The sequence below is a fragment of the Oncorhynchus keta genome, chromosome 6 (assembly GCF_023373465.1).
Source record: "Oncorhynchus keta strain PuntledgeMale-10-30-2019 chromosome 6, Oket_V2, whole genome shotgun sequence".
NCBI lineage: Eukaryota > Metazoa > Chordata > Actinopteri > Salmoniformes > Salmonidae > Oncorhynchus > Oncorhynchus keta.
Window position 1 is genome coordinate 30,137,805 of NC_068426.1, and position 27,872 is coordinate 30,165,676.

Below are 27,872 nucleotides of genomic sequence, written 5' to 3' on the forward strand. Positions count from 1 at the left end.
CAAGGTACAAATCTGTCGTTATATTAATTACAGAGAATGGCCTACTGCTGGGATGAGGGTTGGGATTAAAAATAAAAATATAAGACAAAACAAACATTACAAGAAGAGAGACAACACTACATAAAGAGAGACCTAAGATGACAACATAGCATGGCAGCAACACAACATGGCAGCAGCACAAAATGGTAGCAGCACAAAACAGGGTTCAAACGTAGTTGGGCACAGACAACAGTACAAAGGGCAAGAAGGTAAAGACAACAATACATCACGCAAAGCAGCCACAACTGTCAGTAAGAGCGTCCATGATTGAGCCTGTGAATGAAGAGATTGAGATAAAACTGTCCAGTTTGAGTGTTTGTTGCAGCTCATTCCATTCGCTAGCTGCAGCGAACTGAAAAGACGAGTGACCCAGGGATGTGTGTGCTTTGGGGACCTTTTATAGAATGTGACTTTGTATGTGTTGTATGTGGAGGATGAGGGCTACAGTAGATATCTCAGATAGGGGGGACTGAGGCTTAAGAGGGTTTTATAAATAAGTATCAACTAGTGGGTTGGGTATACAGAGATTACCAGTTTACAGAAGTGTATAGAGTGCTGTTATGTGTCCTATAAGGAGCATTGGTGGCAAATCTGATGACCGAACGGTAAAGAACATCTAGCCGCTCGAGAGCACTCTTACCTGCAGATTTTTAAATGACATCTAACATGGGTAGGATGGTCATCTGAATCAGTGCTAGTTTGGCAGCTGGGGTGAAAGAGGAGCGATTACGATAGAGGAAACAAAGTCTAGATTAAACTTTAGCCTGCAGCTTTGATATGTGCTGAGAGAAGGACAGTGTACCGTCTAGCTATATTCCCAAGTACTTGTATGAGGTGACTACCTCAAGCTCTAAACCATTTACATTTAAGTCATTTAGCAGACGCTCTTATCCAGAGCGACTTACAAATTGGTGCATTCACCTTATGACATCCAGTGGAACAGTCACTTAAACAATAGTGCATCTAAATCTTAAAAGGGGGGGGGGGGGTGAGAAGGATTACTTTATCCTATCCTAGGTATTCCTTAAAGAGGTGGGGTTTCAGGTGTCTCCGGAAGGTGGTGATTGACTCCGCTGTCCTGGCGTCGTGAGGGAGTTTGTTCCACCATTGGGGGGCCAGAGCAGCGAACAGTTTTGACTGGGCTGAGCGGGAACTGTACTTCCTCAGTGGTAGGGAGGCGAGCAGGCCAGAGGTGGATGAACGCAGTGCCCCTATTCAGAGCCTGGAGGTACTGAGGTGCCGTTCCCCTCACAGCTCCGTAGGCAAGCACCATGGTCTTGTAGCGGATGCGAGCTTCAACTGGAAGCCAGTGGAGAGAGCGGAGGAGCGGGGTGACGTGAGAGAACTTGGGAAGGTTGAACACCAGACGGGCTGCGGCGTTCTGGATGAGTTGTAGGGGTTTAATGGCACAGGCAGGGAGCCCAGCCAACAGCGAGTTGCAGTAATCCAGACGGGAGATGACAAGTGCCTGGATTAGGACCTGCGCCGCTTCCTGTGTGAGGCAGGGTCGTACTCTGCGGATGTTGTAGAGCATGAACCTACAGGAACGGGCCACCGCCTTGACGTTAGTTGAGAACGACAGGGTGTTGTCCAGGATCACGCCAAGGTTCTTAGCGCTCTGGGAGGAGGACACAATGGAGTTGTCAACCATGATGGCGAGATCATGGAACGGGCAGTCCTTCCCGGGAGGAAGAGCAGCTCCGTCTTGCCGAGGTTCAGCTTGAGGTGGTGATCCGTCATCCACACTGATATGTCTGCCAGACATGCAGAGATGCGATTCGCCACCTGGTCATCAGAAGGGGGAAAGGAGAAGATTAATTGTGTGTCGTCTGCATAGCAATGATAGGAGAGACCATGTGAGGTTATGACAGAGCCAAGTGACTTGGTGTATAGCGAGAATAGGAGAGGGCCTAGAACAGAGCCCTGGGGGACACCAGTGGTGAGAGCGCGTGGTGAGGAGACAGATTCTCGCCACGCCACCTGGTAGGAGCGACCTGTCAGGTAGGACGCAATCCAAGCGTGGGCCGCGCCGGAGATGCCCAACTCGGAGAGGGTGGAGAGGAGGATCTGATGGTTCACAGTATCGAAGGCAGCCGATAGGTCTAGAAGGATGAGAGCAGAGGAGAGAGAGTTAGCTTTAGCAGTGCGGAGCGCCTCCGTGATACAGAGAAGAGCAGTCTCAGTTGAATGACTAGTCTTGAAACCTGACTGATTTGGATCAAGAAGGTCATTCTGAGAGAGATAGCGGGAGAGCTAGCCAAGGACGGCACGTTCAAGAGTTTTGGAGAGAAAAGAAAGAAGGGATACTAGTCTGTAGTTGTTGACATCGGAGGGATCGAGTGTAGGTTTTTTCAGAAGGGGTACAACTCTCGCTCTCTTGAAGACGGAAGGGACGTAGCCAGCGGTCAGGGATGAGTTGATGAGCGAGGTGAGGTAAGGGAGAAGGTCTCCGGAAATGGTCTGGAGAAGAGAGGAGGGGATAGGGTCAAGCGGGCAGGTTGTTGGGCGGCCGGCCGTCACAAGACGCGAGATTTCATCTGGAGAGAGAGGGGAGAAAGAGGTCAGAGCACAGGGTAGGGCAGTGTGAGCAGAACCAGCGGTGTCGTTTGACTTAGCAAACGAGGATCGGATGTCGTCGACCTTCTTTTCAAAATGGTTGACGAAGTCATCTGCAGAGAGGGAGGAGGGGGGGGGGGAGGATTCAGGAGGGAGGAGGATTCAGGAGGGAGGAGAAGGTGGCAAAGAGCTTCCTAGGGTTAGAGGCAGATGCTTGGAATTTAGAGTGGTAGAAAGTGGCTTTAGTAGCAGAGACAGAGGAGGAAAATGTAGAGAGGAGGGAGTGAAAGGATGCCAGGTCCGCAGGGAGGCGAGTTTTCCTCCATTTCCGCTCGGCTGCCCGGAGCCCTGTTCTGTGAGCTCGCAATGAGTCGTCGAGCCACGGAGCGGGAGGGGAGGACCGAGCCGGCCTGGAGGATAGGGGACATAGAGAGTCAAAGGATGCAGAAAGGGAGGAGAGGAGGGTTGAGGAGGCAGAATCAGGAGATAGGTTGGAGAAGGTTTGAGCAGAGGGAAGAGATGATAGGATGGAAGAGGAGAGAGTAGCGGGGGAGAGAGCGCGAAGGTTGGGACGGCGCGATACCATCCGAGTAGGGGCAGTGTGGGAAGTGTTGGATGAGAGCGAGAGGGAAAAGGATACAAGGTAGTGGTCGGAGACTTGGAGGGGAGTTGCAATGAGGTTAGTGGAAGAACAGCATCTAGTAAAGATGAGGTCGAGCGTATTGCCTGCCTTGTGAGTAGGGGGAAGGTGAGAGGGTGAGGTCAAAAGAGGAGAGGAGTGGAAAGAAGGAGGCAGAGAGGAATGAGTCAAAGGTAGACGTGGGGAGGTTAAAGTCACCCAGAACTGTGAGAGGTGAGCCGTCCTCAGGAAAGGAGCTTATCAAGGCATCAAGCTCATTGATGAACTCTCCGAGGGACCTGGAGGGCGATAAATGATAAGGATGTTAAGCTTGAAAGGGCTGGTAACTGTGACAGCATGAAATTCAAAGGAGGCGATAGACAGATGGGTAAGGGGAGAAAGAGAGAATGACCACTTGGGAGAGATGAGGATCCCGGTGCCACCACCCCGCTGACCAGAAGCTCTCGGGGTGTGCGAGAACACGTGGGCGGACGAAGAGAGAGCAGTAGGAGTAGCAGTGTTATCTGTGGTGATCCATGTTTCCGTCAGTACCAAGAAGTCGAGGGACTGGAGGGAGGCATAGGCTGAGATGAACTCTGCCTTGTTGGCCGCAGATCGGCAGTTCCAGAGGCTACCGGAGACCTGGAACTCCACGTGGGTCGTGCGCTGGGACCACCAGATTAGGGTGGCCGCGGCCACGCGGTGTGGAGCGTTTGTATGGTCTGTGCAGAGAGGAGAGAACAGGGATAGACAGACACATAGTTGACAGGCTACAGAAGAGGCTACGCTAATGCAAGGAGATTGGAATGACAAGTGGACTACACATCTCGAATGTTCAGAAAGTTAAGCTTACGTAGCAAGAATCTTATTGACTAAAATGATTAAAATGATACAGTACTGCTGAAGTAGGCTAGCTGGCAGTGGCTGCGTTGTTGACTTTGTAGGCTAGCTGGCAGTGGCTGCGTTGTTGACACTACACTAATCAAGTCGTTCCGTTGAGTGTAATAGTTTCTACAGTGCTGCTATTCGGGGGCTAGCTGGCTAGCTAGCAGTGTTGATTACGTTACGTTGCGTTAAAAGAACGACAATAGCTGGCTAGCTAACCTAGAAAATCGCTCTAGACTACACAATTATCTTTGATACACAGACGGCTATGTAGCTAGCTATGTAGCTAGCTACGATCAAACAAATCAAACCGTTGTGCTGTAATGAAATGAAATGAAAATGTGATACTACCTGTGGAGCGAAGCTGAATGCGACCGGGTTGTTGAGTGCGGAAGTTCTATTCAGTAGACGTTGGCTAGCTGTTGGCTAGCTAGCAGTGTCTCCTACGTTAAGGATGACAAATAGCTGGCTAGCTAACCTCGGTAAATTAAGATAATCACTCTAAGACTACACGCTCTAAACTACACAATTATCTTGGATACGAAGACAGCAAAGACAACTATGTAGCTAGCTAACACTACACTAATCAAGTCGTTCAGTTGAGTGTAATAGTTTCTACAGTGCTGCTATTCGGTAGACGGTGGACGTTTGCTAGCTGGCTAGCTGCTGGGCAGATAGCAGTGTAGACTACGTTAGGACGACGAAATACGAAGTTGCAATAGAAGTGCTGACTGTTTCACTTTGTTGTCCTCTTTCTTTTCCTTTTCTTCTGTCCTTCTTTTGTCCTTATTTTGTCTTCTTTTCTTCTGTTACCTAGATATTTTTTGTTGTTATTCTTTGTAAGCTAGCTAGCTTCTTCCAGGAGAGTCCCTAGCAACTGCTTAGCAACAAGTAAACAATTCTGCTAGCAATTCAGCTAGCTAAGATAACTGTACAATTTTATGAAAAATAGTTACTTTTTCAAAAGCCTGTCTTTTTTGGTTTGTTCCTTGTTTTGTCTTCTATTGAGTCTTGCAGTTTTCTCTTGATTTTTTTTCGATGTACTTCACTCTAAAAAAACATTTAAATCTCAATATATACAGGAGCTCATTTTTCAGCAGCTGCTCAATTTAGAACTCCGGAACACTTAAACCCTCAGAGGTTGTAATCACACCTGTGGGGAGAGGGGCATTCTTCTTACCAAACCACATGACCTTTGATTTGGAGGTGTTCAGAATAAGGTTAAGGACAGAGAAAGCTTGTTGGACACTAAGAAAGCTTTGTTGTAGAGCGTTTAACACAAAATCCAGGGAGGGGCCAGTTGAGTATAAGACTGTACAATTTGCATATAAATGGATGAGAGAACTTCCTACTGCCTGAGCTATGTTGTTGATGTAAATTGAGAAGAGCGTGAGCCTAGGATCGAGCCTTTGTCACCCTTGGTGACAGGCAGTGGCTGAGACAGCACATGTTCTGACAGCATACACTCTATTCTTTGAGAGAGGTAAGTTCGCAAACCAGGTCAAAGGCCCTTCAGAGACACCAATGCTCATTAGCCGGCTCACAAGAATGGAATGGTCTACCGTATCAAAAGCTTTGGGCAAGTCAATAAAAATAGCAGCACAACATTGCTTAAAATCAAGGGCAATGGGGATATAATTGAGGACCTTTAAGGTTGCAGTGACACATCCATAACCTGAGTGGAAACCAGATTGCATACCAGAGATAATACTGTAGATTTCAAGAAAGCAAGTCAGTTTATTATTGCCAAGTTTTTCCAACACTTTTGATAAACAGGGCAAATTAGAACTAGGCCTATAAACAGTTAGGTTCAGCTTGATCTCACCTTTAAATAAAGGATTAGCTGTGGCTGCCTTCCAAGTAATGGGAACCTCCCCAGAGAGGAGAGACAGGTGAAAAAGGTCAGCGATAGGATTGGCAATTATAGAGGCAGCAACCTCTCTGGGATATGTGGGACGCTAGCGTCCCACCTGGCCAACATCCAGTGAAAATGCAGTGCGCCAAATTCAAAAAAATTACTATAAAGATTAAACTTTCATGAAATCACATATGCAATACACCAAATTAAAGCTACACCTGTTGTGAATCCAGCCAATGTGTCAGATTTCAAAAAGGATTTATGGTTTTTACCCCAGGATTTACCCCAGCAAACAAACACAGACAATCGTATTTCAACCCTCCAGGCGCGACACAAAACGCAGAAATTAAGATATAATTCATGCCTTACCTTTGACGAGCTTCTTCTGTTGGCACTCCAATATGTCCCATGAACATCACAAATGGTCCTTTTGTTCTATTAATTCTGTCAATATATATCCAAAATGTCCATTTATTTGGCCCGTTTGATCCAGAAAAACACCGGTTCCAACTCGTGCAACATGACTACAAAATATCTCATAAGTTACCTGTAAGCTTTGTCCAAACATTTCAAACTACTTTCCTAATACAACTTTAGGTATTTTTTAACATAAATAATCAATAAAAGTTAAGACGGGATGAACTGTGTTCAATACCGGAGGAAAACAAAGTGTAGCGAGCTTTCAGGTCACGCGCCTCTAACAAAGAGTACACTTCTCTCTACCCTCATTCTGAACAGTGCTACTTCTTCATTCTCAAAGGAAAAACCTCAACCAATTTCTAAAGACTGTTGACATCCAGTGGAAGCGATAGGAACTGCAAGAAAGTCCCTTAGAAATCTGGATTCCCAATGAAATCCCATTGAAAAGTGAGGGACCTCTGATTGGTTTGCCCTCGGGGTTTCGCCTGCCAAATAAGTTCTGTTATACTCACAGACATGATTCAAACAGTTTTAGAAACTTCAGAGTGTTTTCTATCCAAATCTACTAATATGCATATCTTATATTCTGGGGAAGAGTAGCAGGCAGTTTACTTTGGACATGCTTTTCATCCGGAAGTGAAAATACTGCCACCTATCCCAGAGAAGTTAAAGAAGAAAGGGTCTAAACCTTCTGATCCAGATGTGTTTTTGGGGTCAAGCTTAAGGAGCTCCTTTAGCACCTCGGACTCAGTGACAGCCTGCAGGGAGAAACTTTGCAGGGGGAAAAGAGGGAGGAACATCACGGCTAGTTGCATTAGAATGGGTGGGAGATGAGGAAGTGTTGGACGGGCAAGGAGGCATGGCTGAGTCAAATAGGAATCCTGGCTTAATGAAGTGGTGATTAAAGAACTCAGCCATGTCGTTCTTGTCAGTAACGACCACATCATCAACTTTAAGGGACATAGACAGCTGTGAGGAGGAGGGTTTATTCTCCCGGTCTTTAACCGTTTCCCAGAACTTCTTGGGGTTAGACCCATAGAGAGAGAACTGCTCCTTAAAATAACTAACTTTGGCCTTCCGGATAGCCTGAGTACACTTATTTCTAATTTGCCTGAACGAGAGCCAATCAGCCTGAGTATGCTTGTGTAGACTTTCGCCAAATGCAATTCTAGAGCTGCAGTAACTCTGCCAGATAACAGTCGAACCAGGAGCTGAACCTCTTTTTAATTCTCTCTAAAAAAAAGCTCCAAGTTTCTACGACGGAGGGGGATCAAGCTGATTCTATACCAATTGACAGAAGCCAATTGGCTTGCTCATTAAAGTTTTTTAGCAAGCGTCTAAGACAAATCAGGACAGGATGTTTCACTGAGCAGCATTCCCAGAAAGCATGGATTATTGAGTCATTGTTAGTTTTGTACTTAAGACATGACTCTGCCATTGTGCAGTAGAATTTGTGAATTTTGTCTCTCGTATAAAAAATTATAAACTTTGGTACACATTTTAGTTAACTGTAATTTCGTTAGTTTTGCTCCAACATTCCCCCCCCCATCTTGCGCCAACATCAGTTCTTTTTAATTCTTGGTTCCAATAGTTTATATTTTCTTCTAAGAGATTGTCAGTTGGATATGCTCTCTACAATGTTTTGGATATCTTACCTATCATATGAACATCCTTTTCCGACTCAAATAAGATTCCCTTCAATGTTGCTTTGATGTCCAAAATATTTAAAATCTAAATGCCTTAAAACAAATTTAAAAATAAAGAGAAAGTCATTGGGTTACATGTCAGAAAACAAAACAAAAGTATACAATAATGTTACTTCAATACAATCAAAAATGTAATAGCCTAACAATTTCAGGGGATTAGGTGAATTTAAAGGCAGTAATCTCAAGGGCTGGGGGTGGGGCCAAGACTACTAATCTGGAGGAAGTGTTTGGTAGATTAAATTCGATTTTTTAAATGTTTTAATTTCACCTTTATTTAACCAGGTAGGCAAGTTGAGAACAAGTTCTCATTTACAATTGCGACCTGGCCAAGATAAAGCAAAGCAGTTCGACACAAACAACGACACAGTTACACATGGAGTAAAACAAACATACAGTCAATAATACAGTATAAACAAGTCTATATACAATGTGAGCAAATGAGATGAGATAAGGGAGGTAAAGGCAAAAAAAGGCCATGGTGGCAAAGAAAATACAAAATAGCAAGTAAAACACTGGAATGGTAGATTTGCAGTGGAAGAATGTGCAAAGTAGAAATAAAAATAATGGGGTGCAAAGGAGCAAAATAAATCAATTAAATACAGTAGGGAAAGATAGCGAGGTCCTCAAAATCAGCAAAGGTGCCATCAATATAAAGGTCATTAAACTTAGTAAGACCATTCTTCTGCCACAGCCTGAAAGCTGAATCCAGTTTGCCTGGAAGGAAGACGTGAATAGAAAAATCACAAAATGTAAAATGTTGACGGAATTGAGACCATGTTTTAAGAGTATTGAGTAAAGAGGAAGAGGAACAGGAGTTGGCTTCTGTTTGACACCAGTCAGTTTCTGGGGTGAGAGGGACAGTAAACAATCTTTTGTATATTCGCTGTCCAGTAATAATACATAAAGTTAGGAAGGGCTAGTCCTCCATATGTTCTATATCTCTGGAGGAATGCCTTACATATTATTGGATTCCCACCAACCCATAAAAAAATATAAAAGCTTATCCACTCTTGATCTTAGCCACCCCGGATCCGGGATCGTGACTACACCCTCAGGCTCATTACCATAACGCAATGTTAACGATTTCTAAAAATCGCAAATGAAATGAAATAAATATGCCTGTTCTCAAGCTTAGCCTTTTCTTAACAACACTGTCATCTCAGATTTTCAAAATATGCTTTTGAACCATAGAAAATCAATCATTTGTGTAAGAGTATTGATAGCTAGCATACCATTTAGCGTAGCATTTAGCACGCAACATTTTCACAAAAACCAGAAAAGCAATCAAATCAAATAATTTACCTTTGAAGAACTTCGAATGTTTTCAATGAGGAGACTCTCAGTTACATAGCAGATGTCCAGTTTTTCCTGAAAGATTCTTTGTGTAGGACAAATCGCTCCGTTTTGTACATCACATTTGGCTACCGAAACGAACCGAAAATTCAGTGACCAAAACGTATAACTTTTTTCCGAATAAACTCCATAATATCGACCGAAACATGGCAAACGTTGTTTGAATAAATCCTCAAGGTGTTTTGTCACATATCTCTTCATTGATATGCCGTTCGTGGAAGCATGCTTTCGTCCCAGAATCCCATGGAAAAATACCAGCAGCTGAGTTTTGCGCACCAATTTCCACGCAGGACACGTGCGGACACTTGGCAAATGTAGTCTCTTATGGTCAATCTTCCAATGATATGCCTGCAAATACGTCACAATGCTGCAGACCCCTTGGGGAAACAATAGAAAGGGCAGGCTCATTCCTGTCGCATTCACAGCCATATAAGGAGATAATGAAAAACAGAGCCTCAGAAATCCTGTTCATTTCCTGGTTGCAGTTTCATCTTGGTTTTGCCTGAAGCTTCTGTTCTAGGGCACTCACAGTGAATATCTTTGCAGTTCTGGAAACGTCAGAGTGTTTTCTTTCCAAAGCTATCAATTCCATGCATAGTCGAGCATCTTTTTGTGACAAAATATTGCGCTAAAAAACGGGCACGTCTTTTTATCCAAAAATGAAATACTGCCCCTAGAGTATCAAGAGGTTAAAGTGAAAAAAGACTTTGGGGAAAAAAAAGAGAGAAAGAAATATCTGAAAGTCCAGTTTAAGTTTGCTAAGTCTCAAATGAGAACTTGTTCTCAATTCGCCTACCTGGGTTAAATAAAGGTGAAATAAAAAAATTAAAATCAGGTGAATAAAGTTCTCATCATGGAAGGAAGACAGGGTACGGATGATATTGTTCCTTAAATATTTAAAGCCAGACTTGGACATACGAAATTGAATAGTATCCTGTAGAACTTGCAATGCTAATCCATTAATAGGAAAACATTCACTTTTTGAGAAACTAAATGTATAACCCGAAAACACACCGAACCTACGCAGTAGGTACACTACCTTAGGGACACACACTTCAGTGTCTGAGATATATAACAGCAGGTCATCTTCATACAAGGATACTTTGTGTTCCAGTCCCCATCTGTAGATGCCATGTATTGAGGGTGTGGCTTAGCATAATAGAAAGGGGTTATATCGCCAAACCAAATAACAGAGGACATTGGACATCCCTGGCGTGTGGCCCTTGATATGGCTTTTTAATTCTGTCATGGAAATAAATGCATTTCCTGTTACCAAGCCGTTTACGGTTTCTATGCCTTTAGTTTTCCTTGTAGACCAATTTATCTGTGAATTCTGAAAAGCTATCCAAGGATTGTTCCACAAGGTTGTGTTTTTAGTAAGTGATATTGGTTCTTGAAGAAGATACTTTTCATTTTGTTCCATATTGTTATTGTGTTTCACTATGAAGTTGTTAATGTTCTTAGCTCTATCCTTTGAAAATAGCCACGTAGAAACATTCTGGTGATGAGCATGTGCATCTTCAATATGTACCCATTGTTCCTCTTCAGTGCAACTGAACAAAAGTATAAACACAACATACAACAATTTAAAAGATTTTACTGAGTTACAGTTCATATAAGTACCTAAGTCAATTTAAATTAAATGGTTAGGCCCTAATCTATGGAATACACATGACTGGGCAAGGGCGCAGCCATGGGTGGGCCTTGGAGGGCATAGGCCCAAACAAATGGCAGCCAGGCCCTACCACTGGGGAGCCAGGCCCAGCCAATCAGAATGAGATTTTCCCCACAAAAGGGCTTTATTACAGACAGAAAAACTTCTATTGAGTGACATGTGTGTTGTCATTTGTGTTAATAGAGGCACTTCTTTGTTCCAAAATGTTAAATAGAATTCTATGGGAAAGCAACTCAATCATGTTGCTTTTCTCCACGCGAATGTTTGAACAGTATCTAATAATTATTTTCAACTCTGTTTTTAACGATTGTTTTTTGTCTGCTGATAATTACTTCAGGGTTGTTGAGTCTAAGAAGGTTATAGGAGATGTCCAACTGATGTATATACATTTCCATAGAAGCTTTTAAAATGGTCATTAATCGTGTTGTTGTTTGTAATCAACGCATTTGCATCTTTATATTTAAAAATTATAACTGGTTTAGTGTGTATTCATTTTTTGAGAGCTGTGAGATATTTATCAGGTTTATTTTCCATTAAGTATTATGCTAAATTTGAGTTGAATAACCTGTAGTTGTTGGCTCTCTTCAAAAGTAAAATATCATATTCTTGCTTAAGTTCAGAAAATTCTCCTTTGCCTTGTAAAGGTTTTGTATGGGCTTTTTCTAAGAGTAATTTATTTTTCTTTAATGAAAATGTCTAAATCAGGTGTCATTTTTATTTTGCAGAGTATGAACTTATCTGTCCCCTAATGTATGGCTTAAAGGCCTTCCAAATGATATTGGGTCGGCTTTTCTCTATCCTCTGTCTACATTTGTAATGGTAAAAAAGAAAGAAGTTTATGTATTTAATACATTTCGTGTCCAGAAGATACGCTTTGCTCATTCTCCAAATTCTGTCGCTAAGTGTATTTTATGTTGGTAGGCATGATACCAGAGAATGATCCAATATCACTATATCATACATTTTTTAATCCAGTAAATTGTTGAGTGCATTTTTGGAAATAAAAATGTAGTCAATTCTTGAATAACTTTTCTTACTCTGTGAAAAAAGGAAGTATTTTGTAGGTTGTGAATAGTAATCTCCAGGTGAATTATTTGTAGAGATTAACATTTTCAGCCTCTTTGGAGCTCCCTAAATTGGCATTTTTATTGCTACCACTGTCAATCTTATCAAAATTATGATTTAGGTCACCTGCTAAAATTATAGTTCCTGTCTGGATTTGATCTATCTCCAATTCAATTAAAAAAAAAACAGATATACAATTAAATCAATGTGTATTTTTCACCATGTAAGGTACAATTCAACATTGGAAAACAGCCTTCATGGTCCATGTGCTGGCATATGGGAAATTGTGTATTCTTATTTATCAGAATGCCTACACCCCTGCTGTTACTGCAGTAGGTGGCAGCACAGGCCTCTCCAACCAATCTCATCTTTAAATATTACATTTCAAAAAACAATTTGGATGTAACTCTTGCAAGAAAATCACATCTGCTGACAATCTCTTTAAGTGTTTGAGAACCATATGCTTTTTTCCACCATAGACCTGTCCACATTCCATGTGATAAATTGGATTTTGTTGGTCTTTACTTGTATAGAATCAAAGTTAACCTTATCTGTTCCGTCTATCATTGAAGAAGTAAATAAAACATTTTAGCAGACATGATGAGGGCAGTGGGCATTCCATAAAATGTGAGGATAGTTATTGTATACATGACATATATAGAGCATGTGAGCATATGGCCTGAGCAGACATTTAACAAAAAACACACAAAAAACATAAAGCAAAGTACGTCTTTGTATATTAAGGTTCTGCACCACTTTAGGGCTTTTACGCTCCAACTCCTCTCCTAATGCACATAAAGTCAGTGGAGTTCATACATTGAAGAAAGACTGACGCTTAAGTACCGTGGTCAGTTTGTAATACCTTGTCAATTAAATGTAATTATAGTTGCGGAGAGTAGGTCCACCGAGAGACTGAAGTGAGGTGAGTGGAGGCCTCACATACACACCTCAAAGAAGTGGCTGATGTCCTCCAAGTCACCCTGTCCCAATCCCCTCTCCACCCTCACCAACAACCACCATTGAATATTATATAATAATAACAAACACGGAATAATAACAATCAACATTATCTCCTTATCTCCTTACCAGAGCTCTTATTCATTTTACAGCATGTTTGAAAGTCACAAAAATCAATACAATTACAATTTCATATAGTTAAATTATTTATTCTCTCTTCTGACTGTATCTCACCGGACAAAGCATCTGAGTGAGCAAAACAGCGCCCCTCTGTCTCTGTATGTGTAGGCAATCTTTCTGATGCTGTCTGGTCAACAAAAAGTATGACATTGTTGCCACCCGTAGCATTGAATGTAAAAAAGGGAACCCAGCAAGTATTTGGCCTCCCTTGGTAAAAAAATACAATAATAGCCAATCAGGGTAGAGCTACACTGATTGAGCTCAACTGTGAATGGTCCTGGTGCACCAAAGAAAAGTGACAAGGGAAGGCAGAGAGCCAAATGTCATTGACAGAAACAACTTGAATTGTTACATCTCGTTGGGTTGTTGTCCTCCGGTGGCTAGCTAGCTGGCTAAAATGGTCCCTTTGCTAAATTAGCCATGGATGGAGATGAGGATTTGGACTTGTGGTTAAACTTCATACTGGCCGATGATTATAGCGGTGATGCATACATTGTGCCACTGGCTTGATGGATAGAAGTTCAATATGTAGTTAGATGTTAACTAACTGGCTCATCGCTGCCCATGAAAGTTACTCTAGCGAGCACCATTTTAGCAGGTAACTTAATTAAGACAACAAAAATGAACAAAAAAGTGTATTGTATAACAGAGTCCTAGACCATTTTGTCAACATGAAAGAGAGAAGGATGGCATTGGCGTTTCTCTACAAGTAGGGCGAGTGATGTTTTTTCTACGAGCAGGAACGCATGCACACACACACAGAACTCAAAACTATGGACAGCCACATCGTATTTAGCTTAAGTCGATTGGACTAAATTGTTTTTGCTCTCTTTGAGTTGTCTCTGGTTAGACTAACCATAGATGATTTGATGATGCTGTAGGTCATGTAACTGTTTGTTACATGAAATATGCTTTGTGGACTTGACCAGACAGAGGTTGCTCTCCGGTTTTGTGATGAAACAAAACTGTGGTTGAATTGATTCTGCAACTGTGTCTTCTTATTGTCTCGGCCTTAGGCCTACATATCATGGTGACAAAGAATATGAACAAACAGGTTATAAAGTAAATATCGCAATTATCACAACACAGGTTGTAATATGCCTCTTTTTTTCTGGCTTAGCTTCCTCAGTGATTGTACCCACCCACCGATACTGCTTCTATCGCCACTTCATATTTAAGTGATAATGCCTGAGAAGACGTTTTTTGAAGGATATATACTGGCACGGGTGTTGTTCAGCCAGAGACTAAGTCGAGTGCTGGCAAACCGTGCCAATATATCCTCCAAAAAACGTCTTTGAAGGCATTATCACTTTTATACAATGGATTACCAACATATTCAAATAATGGTTGACATATTTTCATTAAAAACGTTATTTTTACAAATGTAGTCATACTATTTCAAAGCATTATTTCATCCTTCCACAAGATATAGACCCGACACAAATCTAGGGTGGCTACTCAAGCTGGCTGGTCGTTCATTCTATCCGTTTGGTTGCTTCAGACACAACCCAGTATCTATGGACGCGACCCAGTCGTTCGTTCTAAATGTTCCATTGTCTTACTATCAATCCATCAATCACATTGATTTATAAAGCCCTTCTTACATCAGCTAATGTCACAAAGTGCTGTACAGAAACCTAGCCTAAAACCCCAAACAGCAGCAATGCAGGTGTAGAAACATGGTGGCTAGGAAAAATTCCCCATAAAGGCCAGAACCGAGGAAGAAACCTAGAAAGGAACTAGGCTATGAGGGGTGGCCAGTCCTCTTCTGGCTGTGCCAGGTGGAGATTATAACAGAACATGGCCAAGATGTTCAAATGTTCATAGATGACCAGCAGGGTCAAATAATAATAATCACAGTGGTTGTAGAGGGTGCAACAGGACAGCACCTCAGGACTAAATGTCAGTTGGCTTTTCATAGCCGATCATTCAGAGTATCTCTACCGCTCCTGCTGTCTCTAGAGAGTTGAAAACAGCAGGTCTGGGACAGGTTGCACGTCCGGTAAACAGGTCAGGGTTCCATAGTCGCAGACAGAACAGTTGAAACTGGAGCAGCAGCACGACCAGGTGAACTGGGGACAGCAAGGAGTCATCAGGACAGGTAGTTCTGAGGCATGGTTCTAGGGCTCAGGTCCTCCGAGAAAGGAAAGAAAGAGAGAAAGGGAGAGTGAATTTGAGAGAGAATATTTAAATTCACACTGGACACCGGATAAGACAGGAGAAATACTCCAGATATAACAGACTGACACAAACTATTGCAGCATAAATACTGGAGGCTGAAACTTGAAGGGTCGGGAGACACTGTGGCCACATCCGACGATACCCCTGGACAGGGCCAAACAGGCAGGATATAACCCCACCCTCTTTGCTAAAGCACAGCCACCACACCACTAGAGGGATACCTTCAACCACCAACTTACCATCCTGAGACAAGGCCGAGTATAGCCCATACTCACTGGCCACGTTCTTATCCCTTGCTTGCTAGCTAGCCAACTACGGCTAACTTAGTCATGTCAAACAGTGCAGCCAGAATAACAACAAAGTAGCTGCATTTGCATATGTTTAAGCTGTTTTCTAGAGACATTTATTTGGACATCCATAACAATGAGCTAATGAAGAGCGATTTTGCCTGGCATAGAAAATGTGCTCTCTCGCCAGGACACTGTTGTTCAGAGGAGCTAGGCAACACCACAGCTAACACAGTCACTTCAAACGGAAGCTGTAAAGACTGCAAAATAGCTGCACTTCATTTCGTTTGACCTTTTTTAAATTGACATTTCATTGTATATATTCATAAAAATTATGCCAGTTGATTCATGATTTCGACTGGCTGAGTAACGCTGCCTGCCTGTCTCGTTAAGACTCATTACTATGTGACAGCTGGAGATCGAATTTAAATATTGAAACAATGTTGCAAATGTCGGCGAGACAGACAGCAAGGTTTATACAAATCTCCAATTTTAAACTAAATGTTAGTCTAAAAGAAATGTGAGATAATGTCTTGATGCTTTTTATAGTGGAGATCAAGTTTATAAATTACCTGGCTGGGCTGAAGAGACAGTGGCTTGCACAGTCAGATGGAACAGAGTAAATAGGCATTTTAACATCATAGATTTAGCAGGTGGTAACTTGTGGAATAGACACCGGCTGGAATGCGGTTTTAACCAATCAGCATTCAGGATTAGACCCACCCTTTGTATAAAGAATAATAATTACTTGGGGAAGGTAGACTATAGATTATATTTTGGGAAAGGGGGAAGAATATTGTCTCATGTAGCCTAGTGTGTTTATCACCTTTTCCCGCCTCTTCCTCTCCTCAAAGCAGGGGGCTCTCCTTCAACTGGAAGGGATTCTTCCACTGTGTCCAGGACCTCGTCTGCACTTGTGAATTCCATCCTTTGCTTTCCATTCCATACCCACAGCACTGCCAGGAAGCAGGGCATGTGGTGGCATGTTGTAACTAATTGGGAAAGACGACTTGTCTGTTTTGTGCAGGAGCGCTCGGTCAAATTGATAACACGGCAGTCTCATCACAATGCAACAACAGAAATGAATGAATTTACTTTAGGAAACTTTCTGAATGAACATTGAGAGAATTAGAGAACTCACATGCACACCAGTTAAAAGGACCCATCAATCATAGCCCCCAGCGCATCTCAAACACACAACAGCAAATCATATTTATCCTTTCCACAAAACGTAGGCTATTAAAAACCTAGGCCTATAGGATCATGCTAAAACAATGTAGCCTATCAAATGAATTGACAAGGAAAGTTTGGGGGGATATAGAGACAGCTATGAGACACTAGGCATATGATGAAGATGAAATGCACATCCACATTAGCCATTTTAGTGTGGCTGATTGCTGACACCACATTTGTAAATGTGTCTAAACTAATATATGAATTAGCCTACCCACAGTTCTAATGAACACATCTCTCGCTTCACTGTTCCATCTTGGAATTCACTCAACTCCGCTGGCATACAGCACCACTGGCCTCTATCTCTTCCACTCTCCTCTCCCTATTCCTAATAGCTCTTGTACTGAAGGAGTAGTCTATAGCTCAGGAATAGCAATATATTTTAGTCACTTATTTTGAGCAATTGTTTTAACTAAGAGTATAGTAGGCTGCAGGGTTGTAAATGAACTGGAGGGAAGTTTGAATGGAGAGAAGTCGCTCTGGGCCTCGTTTCCCAGAGCCATCATAGTGCTGAGATCATCATTAGAATCTGATGCTGCTCAGACTCCTGAGTTGGGCAGTGGTCTAAGGCACTGCATCTCAGTGCAAGACATGTCACTAACGTCCCTGGTTCAAATCCAGGCTGTGATTGGGAGTCCCATAGTGCGGTGCACAATTGGCCCATGGTTGTCTTTGAGCGTCATTGTAAATACTAATTTGTTCTTAACTGACGTGCCTTGTTAAATAAAATAAAAATGTTGTTAGTAGCCGATCTGTTTCCCAGAGCATTTAGTTTAATATTGCTCTTAAAAAAGCATAATAAGCTGCCTCAATATTTGCAGCCTAAGGTGGTATTAAGGTATCTATCTATAGGTCCCTCAAACTCGATTATGGATATTGAAGCCAGTTCCACTGCGTTTTTTCATTGTTCTGCTCTAAACAGGGGCTGATTTACACCTGGAATACCAGGTGGGTGCAATTAATTATCAGGTAGAACAGAAAACCAGCAGGCCCTGGACCTCATAGTGTAAGATTTGAATACCCCTGCTCTATGAGCTGATCCGTCGTCAGCATTGTGGAATAATTCGTTTTGAGAAGGCTGATAATTCGTGGAGAAGGCTGATCCGAGAGTAGCGTTGCTTTTCTTTCGATCTTATCAGTATTGGCACATGGTCTAAAGACGCACTTAGCAAACATTCTCTCTATGTGCTTGCTTGGGAAACACTCTTAAAAAGTTGGGTATCAATAACTATGCAACTGTAAGTTACAACTAGGGAATGAGGGCCTGGTGTAATGTGATTGGCTTCTGGTGATAAATTGATAGCCTAAATGGCTGAACTGATGCATTGCAAACGTACAGGACAGACCGAGGTGAATTAATTAATTAATTGAATTAATTCACACAACTCCTGCTGTAGATACTGGTGTATCCTATTTCATGTGTCCTAGCAACTGTGACCGTGCATGATGTCAACATATCCACCTGTGCGACAGATTTGAACTGTGCTATCATTCAAAATGTCTATATTGAAGTGTAATTGTTCCACTACGCATTATGATGATAAATAAATGATGCATAAATAATATTTACAAGATTTCTAACGAAATACCCATATTTAAACTATTGAAATGTCTGATAAATGCAATTCAAAACGGCAACGAAAAGAGTCCTATCACAACGGAATTCTATATTGATTAAACCAACGCATCAAAAAGGAACATTGTCCATAAACAAAAACCAACATTTTGGCAGCTTATGAAACGAAATGTGAACCTATCTAAATGACAGGTTTTGCTGACAGAAAACAAAAAATAGGCTAGTGACCTAACAGCTAGAATTGTTTACAATTTAGCACATCTCTGGTGAGCACATCGGAGAAAAGTAATACTGTTTAGAAAAGAGATAAGCTACGGTGTAAGCTGAGCTAACAGCAGCTACATTATTAGTTATTAGTTATTGTATATCCTCCCTTTGCTGAAAAAGTCGAAGGATTAGTTTTCAGATTCATCACACACAATACAGAATTATTTGATTGAAGCAGTCATTGATATAAGGACAGACGAATGGACTTAACTTTTAAATTAAGGTTGGCCAAAATGCTTCTTTTTTTGCATGCTGTTTATTAGCCTGAAAAATGAAAAACACAAGCTGAAGGCAATTCTAGTAGAAATATGTTTTAATATATGATCGTATATTTTACACTTACCTGTCACCCCTTATGGAAAAACACATGATTTCACATGTGCCATTTCCACATGTTTTGAATATGTGAAATAATTTGAAACACTTCACATGTGATGATATTTTATATAAAGTTTCACAAGTGGACTTTCACATGTGATTGCAAACTTTCACAGGTAATGTCCTGTGAACAGGAATGTGTCATTTTGATATGCACACAGGGCTTTTAACACACAATATTTCACACACCTGACCACATTGTATATTTATACAGTAATTATTATGTATCATGGCGTTCCCTGGGATTTGAACACACAACCTCCTGTTTCAAAGCATTCCAATCTTCCTGCTATGCCACCATGTCTGTGTCTGTAAATGATTTCACCTGTATTCTTACACTTTGGACTTCAAAGTAAATCTCAGGTTTGTTAAAAATACACTGAAGAAAAACGATTATATCATAGTAATTCAGCAGTAACATTAAAGCAGAATAATATACCCCACCAACATTAAACAACTATACAGAAAACCCTGAAATTGCTGAAATGAGTCAATTAAATCCACGATGAGAGAATAGTCCGAATAACTGATAGCAAAAGAGCACTGCACTGCTACTTTAGTTATGTGCAGAGAGGTATTATATACTGAACAAATGTATGCAACATGCAACAATGTCAATGATTTTACTGAGTTACAGTTCATATAAGGAAATCAGTCAACTGAAATAAATTCATTCGGCCTTAATCTATGGATTTCACATGACTGAGCAGGGGTGCAGCCATGGGTGGGCCTGGGAGGGCACAGGTCTCAGACGATCCCGCAGGTGAAGAAGCCGGGTGTGGAGGTACTGGGCTGGAGTGGTTACACGTGGTCTGTGGTTGTGAGGCCAGTTGCATGTACTGTCAAATTCTCTAAAACGACGTTGGAGGCGGCGTATGGTAGAGAAATTAACATTAAATTCTCTGGCAACAGGTCTGGTGGCCATTCCTGCAGTCAGCATGCGAATTGCATGCTCCTTCAAAACTTGAGACATCTGTGGCATTGTGTTGTGTGACAAAACTCCACATTTCAGAGTGTATTTTTATTGTCCCAGCACAAGGTGCACCTGTGTAATGATCATGCTGTTTAATCAGCTTCTTGATATGCTATACCTGTCAGGTGGATGGATTATCTTGGCTAACAGGGAAGTAAACAAATTTGTGCACAACATTTGAGAGAAATAAGCTTTTTGTGCGTCTGGGATCTAGCAATGTTTTCTGGTGTTATTGAAGACTTTTGGAGCCTCTGACGTGAAAGCACGTATCGCTCTTACTCTTCTCAACGAGCAGTGGGTGCTGCCGTGGGTCCCACCCATGTCCCAAAGAACTCACAGGTGGCCCAGTCCTCGCGCAGCAGTCCCTCCCAGCTGCAGTCAGAGCAGGAGATATTCACCCCTCTGCGTCCAGACTGCAAATGAATCACGCATGCGGGAAGCCGCCACTGGCTGATCCTACCCTGGCTTACATTCAGGGCGGGATGTAAATGTAAATTGTTCTTTGACTAAAATAAATCACTGCACAAAAATAAATCACTGCATTTGACTCACACAGCCTCAGTCACTTACTCACCTTGTCCACTGTGTGTTTTCCTCCCTGTGACATAAGCTAAACATCTAGCTGGCTAGCTCATCATGTCCCAGTCTAAACTGTACACTCAAAAATACAGAAAGGAGTGGGAATCACACCCTGAATTCAAAGGCTGATTGAAGCCGTTTATTGGAGATGATACACTGGCAGACTGCCTGTATTGTAAGGCTGATTTCTACGCCAAACTTAGTGATGTAAAAAAAACACATGACAACTCAAAAACATACTCAAAAGGCAAAGCCTTATAACAGTTCCACCCAAAACAAGCTGCCATTTATGGTTAAACAACTCTGCAAAAAAGGCTGAGGCTACCATGGCATTAGCTATCGCTGAACACTGTTCCATGCTGGCATGTGATCACATTGGAGAAGCATGTAGAGCTGCTTTCTCAGACTCCACTGCTGCTACCCACTTCAAAATGCACAGGACAAAGTGCACAGAAATGATTAATGATGTTCTAGCACCATACTTTCTGAAATAGTTGGTTGCAGATGTGGGTGACCAGTGTTTCAGCCTCCTCCTTGATAAGTCCACGGATGTAAGTGTTTCTAAGTGCCTGGGGGTTGTGATAAGGTACTTTAGTGACACCAAGCAGATAATTGTATCAACATTTCTGGGGCTTGTTGAGTTGGAGGGAGGAGATGCCAAATCTATAGCCCGTGCTGTTGTGGCTTTCCTGAGAAGTGTTGTCTTAAAAAAGAGAAACTCCTGGGGATAAGGACTGACAATGCCTCTGTTATGAAGGGGATTAACAATGGGGTCCATAAAGTGCTGAAGGAGGAGTATGGCCTCAAATATCTGGTTCTTATTCACTGTGTGCCACTCTCTGCAGCTTGCTGTAAGTCATGCATCCAATGACACCATCCCCCGTAGTGTGGAGTACTTGGTAACTGGTTTTCAGAGTTTCCAAAGCGCAGGGAGGCCTACAAGGCCAGAGATGAGACCATCAACTGTGAGGAGAAACCTTTACAGATAACCAAGGTGTGTGCCACACGTTGGCTCTCCATTGAACCCGCGGTATCACGCATTTTGGACCAGTGGGAGGTGCATTTCACAGTCACCAAGTCCAGTGAACACTGCTACATGGCTGAGGTTTTATACTCCATGTACAGTGATCCTCAAAACATATTGGATCTGACTTTTTTGAAGTCAGTGCTGGGTGATGTACAATTGGCCATCAAGGATTTTGAGGGAGAGCAAGTAGATCCTCTTAAGCTACTTGACAGGTTGGTTAGCCTGATCAAGTCTGTGAGCAGCAGGGTGCTGATTCTACTGGCAAATGTTGATGTACTCAAAGGGCCAATTGATGGATAAATCAGTCCCAAACCGTACCTTGGTTACCTTTAGGAGTCAAAGGCAGCTGAGCTCCACCTTGTGCCTAAGGATGAAAACAATGTTCGAAAGCGATGTGTAGCCTTCCACCATCTCCCTCACTAATGAGTTGAGGGTGAGACTGAAGGTGCCGGTCAACATCGAAGCATTGCAGTACATATTAGTTTTCAATGTGGAGGGGACTCTAAAGCACAATAAGAGCCCTGGAGAAATAGAAAAAATAGCCAACCTCCTTGGCTACTCCCCTGCAGAGATAGACAAGATTGTCCAGCAATGGCGTGCCATCCATCATCCATGGAGTGAGATTTGGAAGTTCAGGAATGCAGCTGATATCAACCAGTTTCAAGAACTTGCCGTGTCTTGTGTTGTCCTTGCCACACTCAAATGCTGAAGTCGAGAGAGTATTCAGCCAGATGAGTGTGGTAAAAAGCAAACTTAGAAATCGTATGTCCTTGCAGACCCTTAACTCCATCCTGTACATTCGATATGGACCGAAGCTGTCTGGTGAGGCTTGCTATGAGCACCAGCTGCCTGATAATGTTTTTCAGCTTTTTGGCACATCAGCTGCTTACTCATTCAAGTCAGCTCCCTCAGTTGCTGAACCTGCCATAGAGAGCCTTGACCAAAACGATGACCCACTCTTTCTGTGAGCCAGAATAGCCTGTGTGTGTGGAGCAGGAGGGTCTGGGGACAAAAAAACAATTAACCTGAATTAGGGCCAGACTAGTTACCATAATTTTCTCACATTGCCATTGGCAGTTTTTTCGATGGTCTCTTTTTGGTCCATTTAGATTGTTAATGTAGATTGTATACAACAACAAAAAATACAAAAAATGTAATGGTTAAAAAAATTTATGTTTTACTGTGACTTGTTGTTGTCTCCTAAGTGGACCATAAAGTTAAAATCCAAACCAAATTAATAAAACTAAACAAAAAAACAAATAAAAAATTTAAAAAAGTAAGTAACTCCTCCAAAGTGTCTCTTTTGGATCACTTTTGCCGGTTCCAAGCCCGGATAAATGAGGAGGGTGTAACGGCTTTCCTCTTCCTCTTCTGAGGAGGAGTAGCAAGGATTGGACCAATACGCAGCGTGGTAAGTGTCCATGATACTTTAATAATAACTGAACACGACTCAATACAAAAATAACAAAGTGAATGGAAACGAAAACCGAAACAGTCCTGAATGGTGACACAAACAACAAAACAGGAAACAATCACCCACCCCACACAGGTGGGAAAAGGCTACCTAAGTATGATTCTCAATCCGAGACAACTAACGACACCTGCCTCTGATTGAGAACCATACCAGGCCAAACACAAAACGTATATTAGGCTGTTTCTTCATATTATAAGCGCAGCAATGCACACATGGCAGTAGGCTGTTAGCGCAAATGTTCCATTAGTGAGAAAACACCATTATCAAAAGTATGAATGTTCCATTAGTGGGAAAACAACATTATCAAAAGGATGAATGTTCCATTAGCGGGAAAACAACATTATCAAAATGATGAATGTTCCATTAGTGGGAAAACAACATTATCAAAAGGATGAATGTTCCATTAGCGGGAAAACAACATTATCAAAAGGATGAATGTTCCATTAGTGGGAAAACAACATTATCAAAAGGATGAATGTTCCATTAGCGGGAAAACAACATTATCAAAAGGATGAATGTTCCATTAGCGGGAAAACAACATTATCAAAAGGATGAATGTTCCATTAGCGGGAAAACAACATTATCAAAAGGATGAATGTTCCATTCGTGGGAAAACAACATTATCAAAAGGATGAATGTTCCATTTGCGGGAAAACAACATTATCAAAAGGATGAATGTTCCATTTGCGGGAAAACAACATTATCAAAAGGATGAATGTTCCATTCGTGGGAAAACAACATTATCAAAAGGATGAATGTTCCATTAGCGGGAAAACAACATTATCAAAAGGATGAATGTTCCATTTGCGGGAAAACAACATTATCAAAAGGATGAATGTTCCATTTGCGGGAAAACAACATTATCAAAAGGATAAATGTTCCATTTGCGGGAAAACAACATTATCAAAAGGATAAATGTTCCATTTGCAGGAAAACAACATTATCAAAAGGATGAATGTTCCATTAGCGGTAAAACAACATTATCAAAAGTGAGCACAAATGCGATTACGGATTTAATGCTTTTATTATAAAGGTGCATTTTTATGGTGAAAATTGTCTTCCCCAAACTTGAAACTCACACATTGCTTATTCATGCCAGTTACCCTCTACACCCTTTGCAAAACAAATGAATGTGCTTAATATAATAAGTTAATTGGTCATTTTAGTTGTGATGCAATCCATATCAAAACATATAGGCCTATGGGCTAGGCTACATGAGATGTGTGACTATGATTCATAAAAGTTTCTTTATGCTAGGCATCCTTCACAAGTGATAATATTTAATTCTGAAGTGATAGGCTAATATTGTCACCCATCAAACTATTTTTTATTTAATATATACTAAATATATATTAATATATACTAAATATACTAAATATATATACTAAACTATTCTTGTGTTTACAAACACTAAATAAAAAATCTGTGAAATTTGTTATGATTTACAACGAACCATCATGCACCTGTCTCGAAACATAGGCAGCGGGAAAAAATACATGTCATCTATGCACTTCAAATCAAACCAAATTTTATTGGTCACATACACATGGTTAGCAGATGTGTAGCGAAATGGAGGACACTTTTCCAGTGATTCATTTTCATGCCAGCCAGGTAGGCTATGAAGTTGAGAAAGAAATATAGTAGGCCTAGCCTATAGAAAGCTGATGGGATCCTCCTCTTTTTAATAGAGGCCATCACTCTGTTTTCTCGCACAATTGCATAGCCTATAGAAATGTTGTGCAACATGAGCACATGAGCTCTCATGAAGTGTTTGATTAGGTTTTTGATTACATTTGCATTGATATTAGAGTGACAATAGTGTGCCAGGTATTTAGCAAGTTTGGTAGGCTACTAATGACCATCAGCAGCATCAGAGCTTGGAGTAGCCTAATTACTGTGACTAAACGGTCACGTGGAATTTGACTGCCTTCATGACACTTGACCATCAGTGTGTGGTGTGGCGGTAATATGGTCACCGCAACAGTCCTGGTTGAACACCACTTTTGACATAATCAGTTCTGCGCTCTTTGTAAGAACTTGTGACACGCAAGAGCTGCACTTTTAATAGGTTACTGTGCATTTTCCAGTAGATTAAGGGCAGTTGATTCACAAGAAGTTTGTTTAATTTTCATTATACCATGGCATTGTTGAATACTTGTTTCTGATTGAAGGGCATTCTAGAGCGTTCTTTATTCCCTTATAAATGCATGGCATATCACCACTGTACAATGGCTATAGTTAATTCTTACATGTTATTTTGAGCTGCTTTTGAAAGCAAAAGTCAAATTGAAAATTTGATTTTCATAATGGCAAGCTTGGGCTGATGGTTTGGTTAGCTAAACTGTAGCTACAGTATCTAGTAAACTTGCTAACTACTTTAGTGGATGATTAACACATTTCTACCTGCAAATAAACACATTTCTAGCAGAAAGATGTGTTTCACGATGCGCTATTGTTTTCCAGAGAATTCCTATGGGTTATTGTAAAATGTACAGTAACTTACAGTGTAAAAGCTTCAATATTTATGAATAGAGCACATTAACTGGGATGACATTCCACAACTAGAATAAAGACCGAGTTTGGGAAACCCTGCTCTGGGTTACTGGCAACATTTTGCCAATAAGTTATTGTGACTTTTACAATACAGCGTAGCTCATTACTGGCACATTCTCTTACCAAATTTGCATAACAGACAGTGTCAAAAGAGTTGCTTTACTTGAATTGGCTCGACCATCAAACACTTAAACTGATACAACCCTTTCACTGAGGGTTGGCACAAATACACATATAGTCAGTTGACAATGAGGTGAATGGGCTATTTTCTAGAATGTTTTTTTCAGTCGCAAGATATCCCTAATAGAATAGACGCGTTGTTCAAATCTATTGAAGGGTTGAAACAGTATGACGCCATTAGATCAGAGCTATTTCAGTCGAATGTTGAATATCAATTAGTGTGACTGTGGATTGTTTCACTGACATATTGTGCCTCTGACTTGATCTACCAGAACAACGGTTTAAAAAGAGACAAGACACAATCATCGACCGACAAGTTGCCGACATCAGTTTCAAGAGTTTGTCTCAAGAATATTAACAAACCTTATTTGAAGACCCTGCACTAATGGACTGTTGCCGTGACCAAATCCATATGTTTGTTCAGGTTGTTAAAACATGCTACTAGTGGTACCTATAAAACAATGATGTGTGTGTGTGTGTGTGTGTGTGTGTGGGTGGGTGGGTGGGTGTGTGTGGGTGGGTGGGTGATATGGGGACTAAATTGAGCCTAACTTAGCAACCAAGTCATCTAATGTGTTACTGAGTGCCTACGAAATCGTCTTGGGTTAAGTGGTTAGGAGACTTTCTGTATCTTACAAGTTAGGCTGCTATTTTGCTGTAGCAGACAGACTGCGTGTTGCGCTGGTTTTTACCCAAAACTCAGCTCGTTACCCACTTCCCGATGACATGTCTTGCGTGATGCCTGTGTTTTTAAATCCCCTGCACTTACCATGCTACGCTGATTGTTCAACAATTGCAATATGGGGCTGATGGTGATAAGTTATGTATAACAGTGCGATTGGCGATGCGATCATGTGAAATTATATTTGACAAGGTGGATTGCAGCTTGTGTTCCTTGGTCTGTGCAGGAAGGCACCTCCCTTTCTTCTTCTACTTCTTCTCCCTCCAGCTCTTTCTCTCCCCTCCTCTGTCTTCCCAGCTAGCACACTTGATTCCTTGGAAGTTGTGGGAACTTATGTTTTTGGTTTCACATTGGATGTGAGAACGAAGCCATACGTTTCCTGACCGGTAAAACAGAACGTTCAAAAGACATTCTCAATCTTCTGTTCAACAGAAGTTGTGAGGACAGACAGTTGGAGACGAGAAGCAAGTACAGGGAGTGAACATTTAATGAATATAAACAGACATGAAACAGGACAGCATCTGGACATGAAAACATAATTTTAAAGGACAAAAAATTTGCTTTTCTTTAAAAAACAACAACATTTGTAAGTGACCCCAAACTTTTGAACGGTAGTGTATATGTTTTTAAATAACTTTCTTAGAACGTTCTCTGAACATTTCTTTATGTTCTAGAAACAATTTGAGAACACGACTTTAAATAGAACCACGAGGAAACCTGTAGGAAGCGTTATACTGAAGTACTGAAATTCCCACAGAAGAACATTGATTCTCATAGTTCTCTGAACTATTTGAGAACATGCCCAATGTCAAACCAGTTGGAAAACATTCCTAGAACATCACCAAAATTGAAATTCAATGTAACAATGTTTAAACTTTTAGGAAACGTTCTGTAAAACGTTCTGTTTTTTTTTGTCCTTAAATGTTTTTGTTCCTTAAATGTTCTGAGAATGTTTCATAGCCAAGAAACTGTTTTGCACCATTCCCAGAAAGTTATGGGAAGGTTGTATGCAAAATGACCATAGGGAAAAAAACGTGCTTATCAAGCTCTAAGAAATATATGGTTCTCAGAATGTTATGTGCTAGCTGGGTTAGACCTCGAACAGTCCTGTGTGTTCAAACACAACTCTCCTCTCTTGAACTCTCCATGTGTTGTAGTTCTCCTTTGGG